We start from the raw sequence: 17382 nt of genomic DNA, 5'->3' as shown, positions 1-17382 counted from the left end.
ATTTACGGCTCTGACTAAACTGAGCAGTAGAGGGAAGTGCTCTCAGTCCCAACCCTGAAGTCCTCAAACACGAGAGAGTCTCTCTTCTCTCTCTCTCTTCTCTTCTCTTCTCTTCTCTTCTCTTCTCTTCTCTTCTCTTCTCTTCTCTTCTCTTCTCTTCTCTTCTCTTCTCTTCTCTTCTCCTCTCCTCTCCTCTCCTCTCCTCCCCTCCCCTCCCCTCCCCTTCTCTTCCTCTCTCTCTCTCTCTCTCTCTCTCTCTCTCTCTCTCTCTCTCTCTCTCTCTCTCTCTCTCTCTCCCCGCCAGCTCTGTGTGGGCCCAGAACAGCTCTGCAGAACTGAAGAGGAAAAGACTTTTGTGGGTAATGATTTTCAAATCCAGGGACATAATGTCCCAAACCTATTTTTAGTGCTAGAGGGTACAAAGGTAACATTTAGACTGATCTCCAAGAGATACTGTTCCATTGTGAGTGAGAACAGGGAGATCAATGCCCAGTCCCATTTGGAAGGAAGTTAACCATTTTAACTTGGAAACAAAGACGTTTTTACCTGGGGAAAGAAAATTTTCCAGACTAATGCCAGTTAATCACAGGCCGCCGTAACAGCACAATAATTATCCCTTGCATGTGTATAGCTTGCTGCCTCTACAACGCCCTTTGTTGTACCTTGTGCCATGTCACCCCTACCACCATGTATAGGCATGCAGGGCAGCCGTGCACATTCCTATTGCCGAAATAAGGAAGCTGATATCCACGGAGGTGGTGTGACTTGCCTCAGACGACACGGCTCATGAGGGCATGTGCCAGGCCAGAGAGCACTGTGCCTGACTGGCATGGGGGGGCACCTAGAAACCTCCTTACATCTGAGCAGGTAACTCTGTCTTTCCCCACTGCTTCCTTTGGGGATCTGGCAAAACATTTCAGGATCTCCATCAGATAATTAAACGGAGAGAAGTTCTCAAAGAAGGATGTACCAGGTCAGCTTCTAAGCATGCCTGCCAGGTAAGGGGAAGGGGAAGGGGAGGGGGAGGGAGGCTCTACGCTCATTCTCTATCAGGAGATCCTATTCATTGATCATTCTTGTCAATAAACACGTCGAAAAGGGCTGTAACACTATATAAATTCCAATATGCACAAAAATTGCCCAGGAGGGTCACACTTAACTCAAAAGTACAGTCATTTGGGACACTTTTATAGGGAAATTTCTCTGCTTGGTATAAAGGAAAACCAAAGCATTTTATTAGCTGAATCGATTAAACACAGCAAGAACGAAATCGGGTTCATAAATCGGGAGGAAGCTCATTCTTGGCCTGCTCATAGTTTTGCTTAGTCAGTTCTTCTGATGGCAGATAACGGCAAAGGGCGCGCCTTTCTCAGATTCTCCTTGTTTGGGCTTGAATGAGAAAGGCGCTCCTGGTGGCTTCTCGCTTGCACATTCCTGCACATGTCCTCTTCATCCAGGACCGTGAGCTAAGAGGTCCTGGGGGTGTTGGGTGGGCTTGCCCATCACACACAGGAGATGTGTCAACCAGTGGTCTTTGGTCCCAGTTCAATGCCAGCAGGAGCGCCCAGTTTGGGGTGCGGTGAAGAGGGAACCTTTACTCAGTGCAAACAGTTTCAACTGTGATCCAGCGTGGCTGTGGAACAGCTCAGGGATGACAGCTCCATTATGAAGCTGCACAGCTTGGCTGTGAGGCAGCCCTGGGGCCAGGTGGCCAGGGGCCAGGTCACTGGTTTGACAGCTCTGCTCTGGTGAGATAGCGGGTGTGGAGGCTCCAGCGGGGAAACTCAGTCTCTGAGCCAGAAGGGAGGTGACATACTGACAGAAGTCCCCGCCCCTCGTCTCTGATTGGTTCATCCTCATGCAAATGAGGACTCCAGAGCCTTGAAGTTTGATTGGTCCAAAAAGCATTGTCCTGGTTGGTCAGTGAAGATGCTGATGGATGGGGTATAGCTATGCAGCTCCAATGAACGGGCAGCCTTAGTCCTATTGATTGAAATACTGTTCCAGGAACTCCTTTGTAAGGTTTGGTTCAGACGGAAGGAACACGGGGGAGGCAGGCAGTTCAGTGCCGGCTTCTCCCTGAAGTGCAGTTTGCAGGAGACGCCCCTGCTTAGACATGGCCGCTAGGCTCTGCTTTTAAATTTGGGCCCAGTTGGCCCAGTTGGCCTGGCTCAATGGTTGAGCGTAGACCTATGAACCAGGAGGTCATGGTCAGGGCACACATCCGGGTTGTGGCTCAAATCCCAGTGGGGGACGTGCAGGAGGCAGCTTATCAGTGACTCTCATCATTGATGTTTCTCTCTCTCTATCTCTCTCTCTCCGCTCTGAAATCAATACAAATATTTACAAAAATGAAAATAAAATTTGAGCCCAGTTAGCCACTAGGAGCCCTTTTCTGTAGGTATCTTCTTTCTCAAGGTCCAGAGATTGCAGAGAAGCAAAGCTGGATGTCGAGCCTTTGCGAGGCTGGACTAGATGACTCTAACGGGCCTTCTAGCTGGAAGGTGGGAGACCACCCTTTCCCCTGCTGGAATCAGCCAACCGAGAGTGTCCGTTCTGCCCTTGGGCTTTCAGCAGGCACTGTACTAGTCCCCCAGATAGAGGAATAGAAGAAGGAACCCTCAGGGACTGCACCCTACTTCCTCCTCACTTGCCATGAGCAGGTCCACAGCCTTAGTCGCCTGCTGGGAGAGAGCTATGTCGGTTTGAGTACCACTTCCCAGCTGTAGGAGGCATCGCAGGCAGCAAGGTTTGGGGATGGCAGAATCCCGCCAAGCCTGGCCTGCCAAGGTGGCCACATGTGAGGACCCCTTGCCGGGCCAGGTGCAGAAGTGTCCCAGAGGTGCCCAGAGATAAGGCTCTATCAACCCGTTTCACCAGCTTCCCAAAGGTTGGGGTCATTTTATTAAAGCCCTGGCACTGGCTTTTCTTTTTTCCAATCTGTCAATTTTTTTGCAAAGCCTGGCTCATCAAAATCCAAAAGCATCCAAATAAAAAGCCTACAGACAAGTTGTGAATGCACCACCATTGACCACTGGCAGCTTTAGAGAGAACAATGATGTCCACTTAGCCACGGAACGGCTTCACACAGAAGCAGCCTTGTCTGTTTAACGCTCTCCGCAGCCTCGCGAGGTAGGTGCTATTACTATTCCCCCTTCACAGTGGAGGAAACAGATTCAGTATCACGGGGTAATTAATTTCACTAAAAGGTGGTGACAAATGTAAACCCAGGCTCCTACCTTTACCCACTAAGTGACATTTCTTCTGGATGGACTCACAGGGCGATTTTTCAACCCTTTTCACCTCGTGGCATGCATGCACTAATTACTAACATTCTTGCAGCATGCCAGTTGAACATCGCTGGACTAGAAGGCCCAGAGCTTCTAGCTAAGGAACTGGCTCATCAGGGGGACTACTTTATTCAGTTCCTCTCTGATCTGACCTGCACCCCACTGTCTAGAAACACAGCTGCTCTCAGAGACCATAGGAAACACAGAGACAAAACTTGGAAAAGAAAGTTAGAGTCATGCGTGTGATGGGGTTCAGTATCAAAGTGTGTGTGTGTGTGTGTGTGTGTGCACATGTGCACACAGGCACGCATGTAAGCGGCCCTATGTCATGGACTCGCCTCTGTGAACACGAAGGAGAGAGAGGGACCTCTGTGTGCTCCAGGGAGTGCTGCCCAGCACAGCCTGGGCCTGGCAGCGCCTCGTCACCTTACACACAGCGTCTCCGGTTAGTCCAGCGGCCCACGCGCTGCTCTCTGCCTCTCAGCTCGCCGTCCTCCCTCCTTCCCTCTGCCCTCACTGAGGGTCGGTGCCCGGTGGCCAGTTGGGCTTGTACTTCCACAAGCCGAATCGCACTTCCCCTCTCCTCCTCTGGTGTTTGTAGCACCTGCTGTGCCTGCTCTCTTCCAGCTTCTTCAGGGCAAGTGTGACCCGAGGACAGCCCAGACCAGGGCTGCTGCCTGACGCCGCCGTGGAGCCTGCGGCCAGCTGGCCCCTGAGATGGTACCCAAATAGCAGTGCTTATAGCCTCTAAGGCACGCTGTGAACCCCAGCTCTGCCAGTTGGCTGGTACTTCACTTCCTCGGACTCAGCTGTGTTATCTGTATGATGGGTACAACAATCCCTTCCTCAAAGACTTGGGAGTGTTTAATGATAGAATGGTCTGAAACACTTAGTATGTGACAGCAATTGAAAAATTGTAGCTTTTACTAATATTATCATTATTGTGGGTCTGTTCCTCATGTAACATGGGTCTCCCCTCATATTCACTCCCCAACCCAGCATTTACATGAAAAGAAACATTATCTCACTGACCTTTACAAACAGGTGTTACTAACCCAATTTACAAGGAAGCAAAGTTATAGACGGGTTATATAACTTTCCCAAGGTCACACCGTTTGGATAAAGAACAAATGGGATTAATTAGTTCCGTCTCTGACTCCTTCAGGAAACATTTACTGGGTGCTTCGAATGCCATGAACTCAGCTAAGGGCTGAAAAGACCACGGTGATCCGACGCAGGACTGGGGGTGGGGGGGGTTTACAGTCAAATGGGGAAAGAGGCGGGTGAATGGGTAATTATGGAATACTGTGATAAAGGAATTCAAATAGGCAGCCAGGTGGCAGGACCCCTGTGTTGTGTGGCGACTCCTTCACCACAGAGCTAAACACAATGGGGCTAGACTGTCCCGCTGTCCGGCACCATCGGCCCCCCGGAGGAGAAAGGGGCCAGTTCAGGAGACCAGCAGCCAGCTGTCAGAGACAGCTTTCAGGGGAAGGGGCGTAGGGAGAGATGGGAGGAGAGGTCTCTAGGTGGTAGGACAAATGTCTGCAGGAGGCTGATGGCCAGAGGATTCTGGTGGAGGGATGCTGATGATGAGGGTGGGGCCAGGTCAGGAAGAGCCTGCAGTGCCAGGCGGAGGAGCTCTTCCTGTGTTTTTTAATATATCTTGATTGATTTCTGAGAAGAAGGGGAAGGGAGAGAGAGATAGAAACAAAACTGATGAGAGAGAATCATTGATCGACTGCCTCCTGCACGCCCCACACTGGGGATCGAGCCTGCAACCTGGGCATGTGCCCTGACCGGGAAGTGAACCATGACCTCCTGGTTCATAGGTTACTATGACAGAGCCGGTGCTGGTGGCATAAGACCCCCAGGACTTAGATAAGACCCGAGAAGGGAAGGGAAGAGAAGGGAGGACAGAGTGTGGTCGATCAGAGCGCTGCTGCTTTGACTAGTCAAACATTTCTAAGAAGAAAACACCAACACAGAGAGGCAGAAGTTGGCAGTATCCAGAAGGGGTTCCATGACTCCCTAAATTCAACAGCTTTGTCACAGCAGTGGGTATATTTTTGCAGTACTGTGTGTCTTGATGCCATTAGCCTTTCCGTATATGTCACCGTCTCTCCATGCTCTGACTTTATCTCCTAAAAGAGCAAGTCTCTCCTTGCTCTTTATAAGTTATCTCCTTAGTGATAATTCTGCTTTGCATGTAGCTCCTTCTGAAGAGGAACAGAAACCACCGAGTCACCAACACAAACATCCATTACATTTGGCAAGAGGCAATGGAGAGCAGTGGTTAAGAGCATGGTTACCGAGTTTGAAACTTTCTAGCTGTGGGTGGCGGGAGGTAGAGGAGGCTGTAAGGGAGATAAATGGTGATGGATGGAGACTTGAATTGTGTGCTGTTTGTAAATGTTTACTTCACATGATTCACATTGTAATCCTGAGTAAGAGTTGAGACTTAGGTATGAATTACTGTTTTTAAACAAAAAGAGAATGAAATCACTTGCAAAGTCACATACAGCCGTGAAAGAATGCAGCTGCTATAACACTAAAGGAAATTACCTCTAGGCGTCCATCCAGTACAATGCAATTTTCAGCAACTAAGATGGAGGCCTTGAAAATAGGATGGATTAATGGAAATGTTGACAAACCCATCATTCCCAATGCTGGGTGAATGGCAGAGAAAGACCAGCATAATAATGACATTGTGTGAATTTCCAGTGGTTTTATCTAGCGTGGGCAGCAAGTGACTGAGCAGGCTTTCCTAATGACAACATAATTAAATGACCAAGTGGCTATCTAAATAGTTTCCGAAAGCCAGGGAAAACACAGCATCATTTAACTTTGGAGGGGATTTCATTTTGGGGAGGTATTTACTTTCTGCTCATAAGTCCGAGATCTCCCAGATGGGCCACCACCCTGTCCTGGTTTACAGGCCTGGTGTCCACCTCGGGTCGCACGGAGGGAGACGCGGAAGAAGGCAGATGCATCTCTGTGTACATGTCCCACTGAGACCTGTGGTCCCGGGGTCCTGGGAACAAGTCCTCTTTCAACTCGCTGTTCAGTGCTTTTCCCTTCCGGGGCTTTGACACGGTTTTCTCTTTGAAGCACAGGGACATGAGGAAAGAATGTGGACGGTTCTCATCTCCACTGATGCTGCCCCCTGCTTGCAACACCCCCCCCCCCCACCGCGCAGGCCTCAAAGGGTCTCCTCCTCCAGATGGCCAGAGCTGGCCCAGCAGGAGGGGCCGGCTGGTTTGAAGGTGCGGCTGCCCTCATTCATTACAGAACATCCTCTCTTCTTATCTTGCCTTTTTTTTTTTTTAAATAAGCCTGAAGGACAGAGAGTTTTTGCTTTTCCTCATTAATCTGCTCCAGTTGGTGGCCTATCCAAATTATGAAATCATCTGTCCTATGACAATTGTTTTTTTAATGCATCTTATTTTATGTAAATTACAGAAAATTAAAAACTTTTGACCATCAATTATTCAGACAAATAAAAACGAGGACAAAGAGGATAACTGTGACAAGCAAACAAAACAGCCCGTTATGCCAAGAATGGACACATGAGTCATGATCCAAGATGAAGTCTGAGGAACCCTGTTTTCCAAAGGCCGAATTTCTCGGTCTGTCATGACCTGGGACTTCCTCCTCGCCAAGTCTCTCTTGAGTTCCTTAGCCGTCCAACGCTGACTCACGTCTGGACTGAAAATGGTGGACACACAGAGTCTCAGACTCTCGGGGCAGAAGGGACCTCAGACTTCACCTTGCACATCAGCTCCCCAATCTTGTTTGGGGGTTGGAGAAAGAAGGATGGAGCATGTTATAGGTTAAATTGTGACCCCCGAAAAGATATGTCAGAGCCTTAACCCCTACCACTTATAAGGGCAACCTTATTTTAATAGGGTCTTTGCTGATGTACTAGTAAGCAAGCTTGAAATGAGGGGGTTGGGTAAGTCCTGACCCAACATAACGGCTGACTTCCGAGAGGAGAGGAGAGAAGGGGGCAGACAAGGCAGAGAGAACACTGTGACCACAGAGGGCATTGAGCTGCTGCAGCCGTGAACCGGGATCGCCAAGGAACTGGCAAACCACCAGAAACAAGGAAGAAGCGAGGAAGATTCTTTCCCCCTAGAGCAGTGGTTCTCAACCTTCCTAATGCCGAGACCCTTTCATACAGTTCCTCATGGTGTGGTGACCCCCAACCATAAAATTATTTTCGTTGCTACTTCATCACTGTAATTTTGCTACTGTTATGAATCGTCATGTAAATATCTGATATGCAGGATGTATTTTCATTGTTACACATTGAACATAACTAAAGCATAGTGATTCATCACAAAAACAATATGTAATTATATATGTGTTTTCTGATGGTCTTAGGCGACCCCTGTGAAAGGGTCGTTCGACCCCCAAAGGGGTTGCGACCCACAGGTTGGCGACCCACAGGTTGAGAACCACTGCCCTATAGGTTTCAGGAGGAGCATGGCCAGCCCATGACACCCCGATTTCGACTTCTGGCATCCAGAACTGTGAGACGATACATGTCTGTTTTCTAAGCCACACCGTTTGTTACGGGAGCCCTCGGAAATGCATACAGAGTTTAGGCAGATTGCCCACAATCACAGGGCTGTGATGACAGAGGACACACCACAACGAAACACTTGTGAGTCCCACTGCAAAGTGTCATCCGTGGTCCTGGATTTACTCCTCGGAGGTGTGGCAACTCAACTGTGTGCATGTGTGTTTTCTTACATCTGTTTTTGCAAAAAAATAATCAATGGAGCCACTTAACAGTGGAGCTGGACCTGCAATGCCAGAGGAACTGCCTTTCACATCTGATGCCTCAAAGCCTTGGAATGTCTGAAACAGGGCAAGATAACCCAGGCAACACTATGTCCCAAAGAGGTTTGCAAGAATAGCAAGAAAGCAGATATGAGGATTACCATACTGATGCCTACCAGACTGAACATGCTTTAGAACGAACATCGCCATGTTATCTATGCCTTCCTTCTGATAGAACTGTCCCCCTTCCCTTTCTCATAAACACCCATTGCCTTTGCCTCCTAACTGGAACATTTTTTGGGTTTCTGCCTGAATCACTGCATTTTGAACAGCTATTCTTGGATCTCAAATAGATGTTCCTGCTTCTCAGTTTGAAAGGCCTTTTATCTTTAGGTTCACATTTTCATTGTAGATTTCCGTAATAATTACCTTAAAATAGACTTTCCCTGTCTCCGCCCTTTTTATTTTTACAAAGTTGAAACCTACAGATAAGTTGAAAGAATAATACAATCGACACACACATTCCCTTCACCTAGATTCAACAATTAAGATTCTGCCATGTTTGTTTCTCTCACTTCATTTGTTAACTTTTGTTCGGAAACATTTGAAAGTTGCAGACCTCAGGACATTTCGCACCTAAAAATGTCAGCATGTGTCTCCTATAAATAAAGACATTCTCCTTCATAATCACCAGATTCAAGGAACTTAATACCAACACAAAAAGATTATCTAATAAAAAGATTATATTCCAATTTCCACCCAAATATCCTTTACAGAGACTTTCTTCCTTGCTCCTCTCCTATTCTTCATTTTTGGATTTAGCACTCTCGTCATTCAGCAGCCCATCTCCATAATTCACACATGTTTATTTTGTTTGTTTTTTGCCTTTCACAGCATGAATATTTTTGAAGAGTCCAAGCCAACTGCCTGACAGAATGTCCCACTGTCTGGGTTCCTCTGCTGTTTTCCGAATGACTCGATTCCGGTGAGACATTCTTTGGTAAGAATATGACTGAGGTCATGCTGTGTACTTCCCATTGCATCTCATCAGAGAGGACATGTCCATCACTAATCAATATCATTGATAATGTCATGAAATCAACATAATTGGAAGTTACCACTTTAACTAGTATAAGAACATGAAATCACCATCATTGGTGATGGTGCTATCTGCAGATATCTCCATTGTAAAGATATTATTTTTCTGGTTGTAATGAATGAATACTTCGTGGGATATTTTCGAGAAAATGTGTTCTTAACTGCTTAATACAGCGCATCCAGAGTTAAACACAAATGTTGACCTGGTATTAGATATCGCTCCGTAGCTGAAATGCAACACCTCGTGTGCCCTGCTTAACGTACTGCCTGTTTTTTCAAGGGTGCGGGGGAGGGTGTGTGTGTTAAGCTCCAAGCTAACCCTCCTCCTTTACAAGCCACCAGCCTACAGAAGAAATCTGAAGGTCATTCTCATGACTTTTCCAGCACAAACGTTACCCAGATTTTGGCCTCAGCCAAGACTTTCTGGCTCATTAACATTTACATCGAAACATAAGCAGCCATACCCAAACAAGCTAAATATACCAAAGAGTAAAACCCTAGGCAGGTTAAGGCCAACGCTTAAAGCACAACATTACATTAGCTAAATCAAAGGTTTGCTTCTCAGCATGTCAGTATCACAGAGAGCTCAAGTATTGTGGATAACAGAGCTTGTACTATAGCACCGTGACAGGGTGCCATATTCCTTGTTGGCTACCACAAAGGACATAAAATTGAGAAAGCAAGACAAAAATAGATCTCTAAAGCCATGTCAATCGTCTTTGAGAAGTCAAAAACACGCAGAGCTTTAACTGGAAGTTACTGCTTCTAATTAGCATAATGACGTGAAAACACAGCCCCAAGTCTCTGAGTATCAAGCAAGGTGATAAAGGGGCATAAGCCGCTAAGCCCACCCTGAGGATGTTCCTATGGCTCAACTATGAATGCCTGTGGGTGTCTTCTGTACTGTTTTCCCCACTAGTTTATAAATTCCACGAGAACAGGGACTTGGTCCTGTTTGATCTTCAGTATTCAGAACAGCGTCTGACACCCAGACTGTCAAAAAATTATTGGTTGATTGAATTAATGACTCAAAATAGTGTTCTTCAAGGTTAGGTCATTTCAACTTTTCTAAAGAGGAGATACAACCTTGTGACCTCTCGACCCCCTTTTAATTTAATTACAAAATGTGTTGCTCTGGACTGTGTGAATAAAGGGGCCTTCACAGCTTCTCAATCTCAATCTCCAACAACTTAGCGAGTCATTTCAGGACAGACAAGCGTCAAGGCACACCTGTGTGCCAGATCATGTCATGATCCTACCCCTTGAGGTCACGTGTCGAGGTCTTGTATCTGTTTTTGTTTGTTTTTTGCAAAGCAGGAAGCAGAAAGGATGTGTAGTATTCCACTGTCCCATCAATACTCGTGTTATCTCCCTCCAGTAGTTCCATTGCTGAGTTGCTAAAGGTCATGGGGAGAAGAAAGTCTGTGGATTGTTAATAGAATATATAATTTGCTTAAATACTTAACATTTTTCTCTACATGATTTCTGTCCAGACATATTTTTATTAACTTGCTTAAATATGTGACAGTTAACTAAAGTAAGTGATCTGCCCATAAATGCTAGAGTATTTCTTTTTGTTCATGTACAGTTGCTTTAGTGTCATGGGAGCTGAAAGAATCAACTAGTACACATTTTGTCTTTGAATCAACACCCTCCAGACTCAAAGATGGTAGACAGCGCACAGGACAGAAGGAGAGAAGGGGCCGGAGAGAGGCTCTCCTCCCAGAAGGAAACAGCAATAATAAAAATTAAGATATAAGAATAGTAGTGGGTTGTGCTTATTGCATATGTATTGCTTTGTTTACAACAGCCCTACAGAATAAGGACTATTATTCCCATTGCAAAGAGGAGAAAACTGGGGATGAGCAAAGGTGGACTCAACAGCAAGGTGTCAAGCAAGGATTTGAAGGGAGCACAGCTGACCTCAGAGCCCTCTTGCTTTCCTAGACGTAGGGCGAGCTTCCACATGCACAGTAGATTGAGAACCTGTTGTTTGCAAGTGTTGTCTGGCAAGTTTTCAAGGAAATCTTTGATCATTTCTTAAAATACTGATGCTAGGAAACACTCAGGACAGATACACTGTAAGGTCACTGCCCCAGGGGTCAGACAGAGGAATCCCTATGCTCCCGTTGAACACCTGCTGGTTTTATCCAGTTCCTTTATCACCTGTCATTTTCCTTGATTCTCTCTTCAAGGGTGACACATCCCTCAATTTTTGGAAATAACTCAATTCTTGAGGGACATCCCTTTGCAAATAGATAAAAAGCTTTGCTAACGTCAGTGAAATGAAGTCCAGACGCTGGGCCCAGCCAGCTTTCAGCTTGGCCACCTTCAAGATTTTCTTCTCGCTGCCCTGCTCAGGCTCACAGACATGAAGGCTCAGTGCTCCTTCCATCCCCTTGCAAAAAATTAGGGGGAAAAGGGCCCATACATACAAAGGTTCTTATGTTTTAACCTAACTCTTAGAAAGAAGTAGAAGGTTTATATTCATCAAGCCTAATTACATCTAAACTTCGTAAGATTTTATGGGGGAATTCCTTCTAAAACCAGTATTCATGATGTTAGCAGCAGCAGCTTCCCGAAGCTCCAGTTCAAATTCTGTACCACTGAGGGCACCGGTTTTCTCTCTAAAATCCACCTTCCCAAGTCTACACTCCCCCAAACACATCCAAGGAAGATATTCCAAACTGGTTGCAATTTCCTTTAAAGTCAATGTGGTTAAACTGCGGGCAGGCAAACAGCAGGAACTCCTTTACACAGGAGTATTTCTCTCCCAACCCCAGCTCAAATGTACCTATAACAGCGATGTCCAACCTTTGTCATCTCACGGCACACATAAATCACTAAAATTCTGCGGCATACCAGAGATTGTATTTTTTGCAGACCTGACCCCCCCCCCCCGAAATAGGCATAATTTTGATTCATTCACACTGGACGGCTTTGTTGTGTTGGCTACTGCCATTTTTTATTTGAAAATCTAAGAGGAAACAGGTCAGTGCCCCTGACTAAATAGTCAGGTACTACATGTTTTAAAAATGCTTGTAGCACTCCGGGTGAAAAATGCTGATCTAGAACAAGGGCTCCTAACCTTTTAGATTTTAAGGATCCATAAATGAATGAATACAAGAAAATGCAGACCACTCTGAGGTTGACAAGTTTTATTTTGCAAATAAAGAAAACAAATACTAATACATATTGTCATGATGACTATAAAGTAAAGGACAGTGTAACAGAAAAAGACACATCTATATATATAAAAGGCTAATACGTGAAGTGTCCGACTGTCTGACAGGTCGCTATGATGCACATTGACCACCACAGGGCAGACACTCAATGCAGGAGCTGCCAGGCTGCAGTGACTTGGCAGCGGCAGTTCTCTGGTGACATACCCTGAAACCAGAGAGGAAGCCCGATTCCTCGCAGGCCACATGATTCCACCTTTGGCCATGGGTTATGTTGTTGCTGGTGCACTGTGGGCCTGAATCTGGTTTACTGCACACGTGTGTTTTGTGTAACACACCCTGTACAACAGCAACTTTGCAGAGTGCCATCTCGCACTCCAGGACCCCTCGGGGGATGTTGGACAGCCAGTTTCAGCCCCATCCCCACAGGCTAGACTGAGGGACCCCACCTGCCGGAGGGACCGCACTCACTCCTCAGATGCTGGGGAGGGACCTTGGGAGGTTGGCTCCAGGGCGTGTCCGGCCCATCTCGCCCAGTCCTGCCCCACCGGCCACCTTCTAATTAATTTCCTTTTAATGTGCACGAATCCGTGCACTGGCTCACTATTAAGTACTTAATTTCAGGCCAGAGAATTGTTTTAAATTATAAAGGTAGCTTATGGAATTCAGTTTATTCACAGAAAAAGAAAAAACACCACGAGAATATCTCTCCACTGTCCACCACCAGCAAAAACTAAATCCCTTCTCCTTTCTCTTCAAGTATTTTGTGAATATTTCTGTTATATCACATGGCTTCATTATGATTCCTGTTAATGTTTACCTAGCAGCTAGACCACAGTTCTTAAAGGCACAAAAATGGTCTTACCCTTTTACCCACTGACAGAATGTAGCATAAAGCCTAGAACACAGTAAGCATTCTGGTTTGGCTCAGTGGATAGAGCATCGGCCTGTGGACTGAAGGGTCCCAGGTTCGATTCTGGTCAAGGGCATGTACCTTGGTTGTGGGCACATCCCCAGTAGGGGGTGTGCAGGAGGCAGCTGATCGATGTTTCTAACTCTCTATCCCTCTCCCTTCCTCTCTGTAAAAAAAAAATCAATATATATATATGTATTTATTCATTTGTACATAAGGAAGTCAAATGGAAAGTTCTTTCTCTAGACAAAATTGATTATCTTATTTGCAAACTGGCATAACACATTAAACCCTGAAGAGAGATCCAGAGATGTAAATAAAGTTATAAAAACATTCTAATACCACTGGCACACAGCAATGACTTGCAAATTTAAACTTAAGTTGGAAGAATTAGTCAACACCATTGTTCTGGAAAATAATCTCAGCTAAGAAGTTATTTTTTAGCCGGGTTGTGTTTAAATATTGTGACATTGATTTATGCATACTTTAAATGAAAATGAGAATCATCAAAAGGTAGGGTAATAGCCAGTGGCAAATGAGATCCTCTGTGTTCATTTATCCAGGTGGTTTATTGGTGAGTCATGGATCTGTGATTTGAAGTTTGAAAACTGAGCCAGCAGTTCCCTGAATCCAGGAAAACAACATGTCCCAATTTATTTCCCTGACAAAATTTGGCTACAGTTCGGCAATGCAGTAAAAATATGTCCCATAGAAATATCTTTATGGATTTTTTTCATTACATTGACAAATGATGAATGAAATCATTATGAGGGGCAGAATTACAAAAAACTTTTATCCTTTCTAAACATACATCTCCCATAAAGCAAAGGACATAAAAAGTGAAAGGAATTAAAATTATAATCGTTTCTTGCACTGCATTACCAAATTCAGGGAATATAAGCATATATAGTGTTATGTTAGCTATTATTTTAACTCCTTGGTGGTATCCAAAAGTTATCCGAAAGTTAAATTTATTAAATAATCCAACGATAATTTTTTATCTTAAGGATAAAATTTTATTTACCTTTAGTAGTGATTAGAGTTATGAAGCTAGACAAAGCTTTGCGGATGAAATTGTGACAGCATTGGCAATTATAAAGCAGGATCAGCCTGGCCAGTATGGCTCAGTGGATTGAGCATCGTCCCATGCATCATGAGGTCACTGGTTCGATTCCTGGCCAAGGCACATGCCCAAGTTTCAGGCTTGATCCCCAGTACCTGGGGCCTGCAGGAGGCAGCCAATCGATGTTACTCTCTCATCAATGTTTCTATCTCTCTCCCTTCCTCTATCTCTAAAAATCAATACAAACATATTTTTTATTTTTTAAAAAAAGGCAGAATCGAGGAAGAAACTGGAAGCCCACAGCGACACTGCTTGCTGGTGTTCATGTTCCTAGTCTTCAAGATGAAAGAAATAGAAACAGTCTGGGGCCCAAATTTGAGCATGTTTTATAACTGCATCATCATTAAGGCCCATCTACATTATTTTTTAAAATTATTATTATTATTTTTGTTAATCCTCACCCGAGGATATTTTTCCTTGATTTTGAGAGAGAGGGTGAAAGCGAGGGGGAGACACACACAGAGAGAAACATCAATATGAGAAGAGACACATCGATTGGTTGCTTCCTGCACGCGCCCCAACCAGGGCAGGGGATCAAACCTGCAACGGAGGGAAGTACCCTCGACAGGAATTGAACCAGGGACCCTGCAGTCCACTGCCTGACACTCTGGCTCATCTACATTATTTACTCGCCGTGGCTGGCAGCCTCCAAGGTGCTCCCCAACGACCCGTACCCCTGGAATTCACACCCTGGTGGGATTCCCTCCCGAATTTCAGGGTTGGTTTGTGTGACCAACAGAATAATCCAGAAGTGACTGTTGTCACTTCTGAGAAAAAGGTATAAAAGGCATTGCAGCTCCTGCCTCAGTGTCTCTCTGTCACCTGGCTTTGAGGAAACCAGCTCCTGTGCTGTGAGAAGCCCCACAGAGAGGCTCGCCGGACAAGGAACTGAAGGGTCTGCCAGCTGCTCCCGGGTTCCTGAGCCTCAGAACCTGAGTGGGAATGTAAATGTTTGCTGTTTTACGTGCTAATTTGGGGGGCGATTTGTTACCCAGCAATAGACAACTAACACACTCACTGCGCTCCTGGCTAAGTTGAGAAACTGAGCCTCGGCCTCCTCCGCTATAAAGGAGGGACGAATGTATTTACACTATTCTCCTTTGTTCCAGAATGAGTTTATGACTACTTTCAGGGATGGATTAAACACAGGGCTGCATACATTAAAAGAAGATAGAAAAACAAGGGTGGGGAGTATAAAAAAGAAATGGGAAAAAGGCTAAAAAATAATATATATTACACAATCTTATAACTGGGTCACAATTCTGGCTCTAAAACTTTTAGTAAATCCTCCAATCTCGTCCCTCCTGACCCCCACACAGACAGAGTCAGGTATTTATTCAGTTCAGAGTCCAAAATTTAAAAAAAGAAAATCCAACTACTTAAAAGACATAGCATTATCCTGAGGACTAACATGGATGAGAATTTCCTTGGGCACTGCCCTAACACAGACACACGAGGAGTACACGTTGAGGCCTTCACATACAGAGATACATAGACAGTGTCTCCCATCACGCAGGCCTGAAACAGGCTCTCACAACAGGGCCTGCGGTTTCTACGCCCATTCAGGGCAAGTTTTACTAGTGCTACAGCTCGCCTCTAAAAATTTGCCCTTCACAGGCTACTCTTGACTTTTCATCATCACAAGTATTAAAAGCAGCCCATTTTCAGCCACAGATGGAATGGAAACAGCTTTGGAAAATCCTGGATATTCCAATTATTTTCCTATATTCCTTCCATCTCAATAAGAACCAACACTGGCCATTCTCATGGTCACCCATACACAAAGCTTTGAGCCGCTTTTGTTGTTGTTGTTTTTAATCCTCACTGGAAGATATTTTTTTCCATTGATTTTTAGAGAGAGTGGAAGGGAGGGAAGGAGGAGAGAAACAGGGGAAAACATCAATGTAAGAGAGACACATCGATTGGTTGCCTCACGCATGCATCCTAATGGGAGGATCAAACCTCTGCCAACAGCCAGAACCCAGCCCACGGAGACCATGTCAGACTGCTGACCTCCGGAACGATAAGGTATGTATGCTGTTCGAAGCCACTCAATTTGCGTTATTGTTACAGCAGCCATAGGAGACTCATTTAAACGCTAACGCTTGGTACTATTTGCCAGCCATCATTTGGCATTTCCACTTAATTATCATTAATCCTTACAACTGTTAAAAAGTTGAAGCTATTGGGTAATTCTGGAAAGACGGCCTGAACTCAGGTCTCTCTGACTCAAATTTATACTCATTTCACAAAACCATGCCTTAAGAAGGGATAAAATCACAATCCAGAAATTGTGCCTGAGTAATACTCTAAATATTCTGATTAGACTTCCCGTTCCCACTGTTCCTAGCAGTAACTGGATACATAATAGCTATTAAATTCCTTTTATCTCCCTGTCTTCTCTCTCCTTGAACTTTTCTCTCTCCTACTGATACTGCTTAAAAATAAGACATTTTAAACTGAATATAACTCTTAGCTTTAAACCACTTAAATTGTTTCACATATAATCAACTAGAGTTTATTACTAGATATAAACTGACTACATTAGGTATTCATCTACTGATACTCATAATATCTGGCTTTTAAGGAAAATAACGTGTTGTAGTCACAACTGGTTTTCCTGAAAAACATAACCAACCAAACCATGCAGCACTCTAATAAGAGTAGTCATTCAATGGCGATACACTGAGATGTGCAAAATTTATTGCTGGTCACAGACACAATAAACATAGGTAGAAATTCTGTATTTATAAGGGTATAGTTTCAAATCCATGATGAAAACGTGAAACTTTCTTTCTTTAGTTCTTTATTCCAAAGCATTCACTTGTTGCAACCTGCCCGTTTTCATTTGAAGTAAGTTTGTTCATTCATTCTTGGGCACCTACTGCATGACAGGTGGAATGCTACAGGTGGAGATAGCAGTCACTATAACAGTACCTTAGGGTACTGGGATAACTGGTTCTTCTACTTCCTACTTATGTGACCGAG

At 44.9% G+C, this 17382-nt stretch overlaps 1 long non-coding RNA gene across 3 annotated transcripts; it reads left to right on the top strand.

Annotated features, from left to right (window-relative positions):
- Nucleotides 1-345: 345 nt before the first annotated feature.
- Nucleotides 346-10923, top strand: LOC132219733 (uncharacterized). Of its 3 annotated transcripts, XR_009449587.1 has the most exons (4): nt 346-998; nt 2961-3132; nt 8973-9078; nt 10765-10923. It is a non-coding gene; the product is annotated as an uncharacterized LOC132219733 (long non-coding RNA). The 3 variants fall into 3 exon arrangements; XR_009449588.1 differs by lacking the exon at nt 2961-3132 and having other exon boundaries at nt 8973-9063; XR_009449586.1 differs by lacking the exon at nt 2961-3132.
- Nucleotides 10924-17382: the final 6459 nt, after the last annotated feature.

The sequence above is a fragment of the Myotis daubentonii genome, chromosome 17 (assembly GCF_963259705.1).
Source record: "Myotis daubentonii chromosome 17, mMyoDau2.1, whole genome shotgun sequence".
NCBI lineage: Eukaryota > Metazoa > Chordata > Mammalia > Chiroptera > Vespertilionidae > Myotis > Myotis daubentonii.
This window is presented reverse-complemented; position numbering and strand designations above follow the sequence as displayed.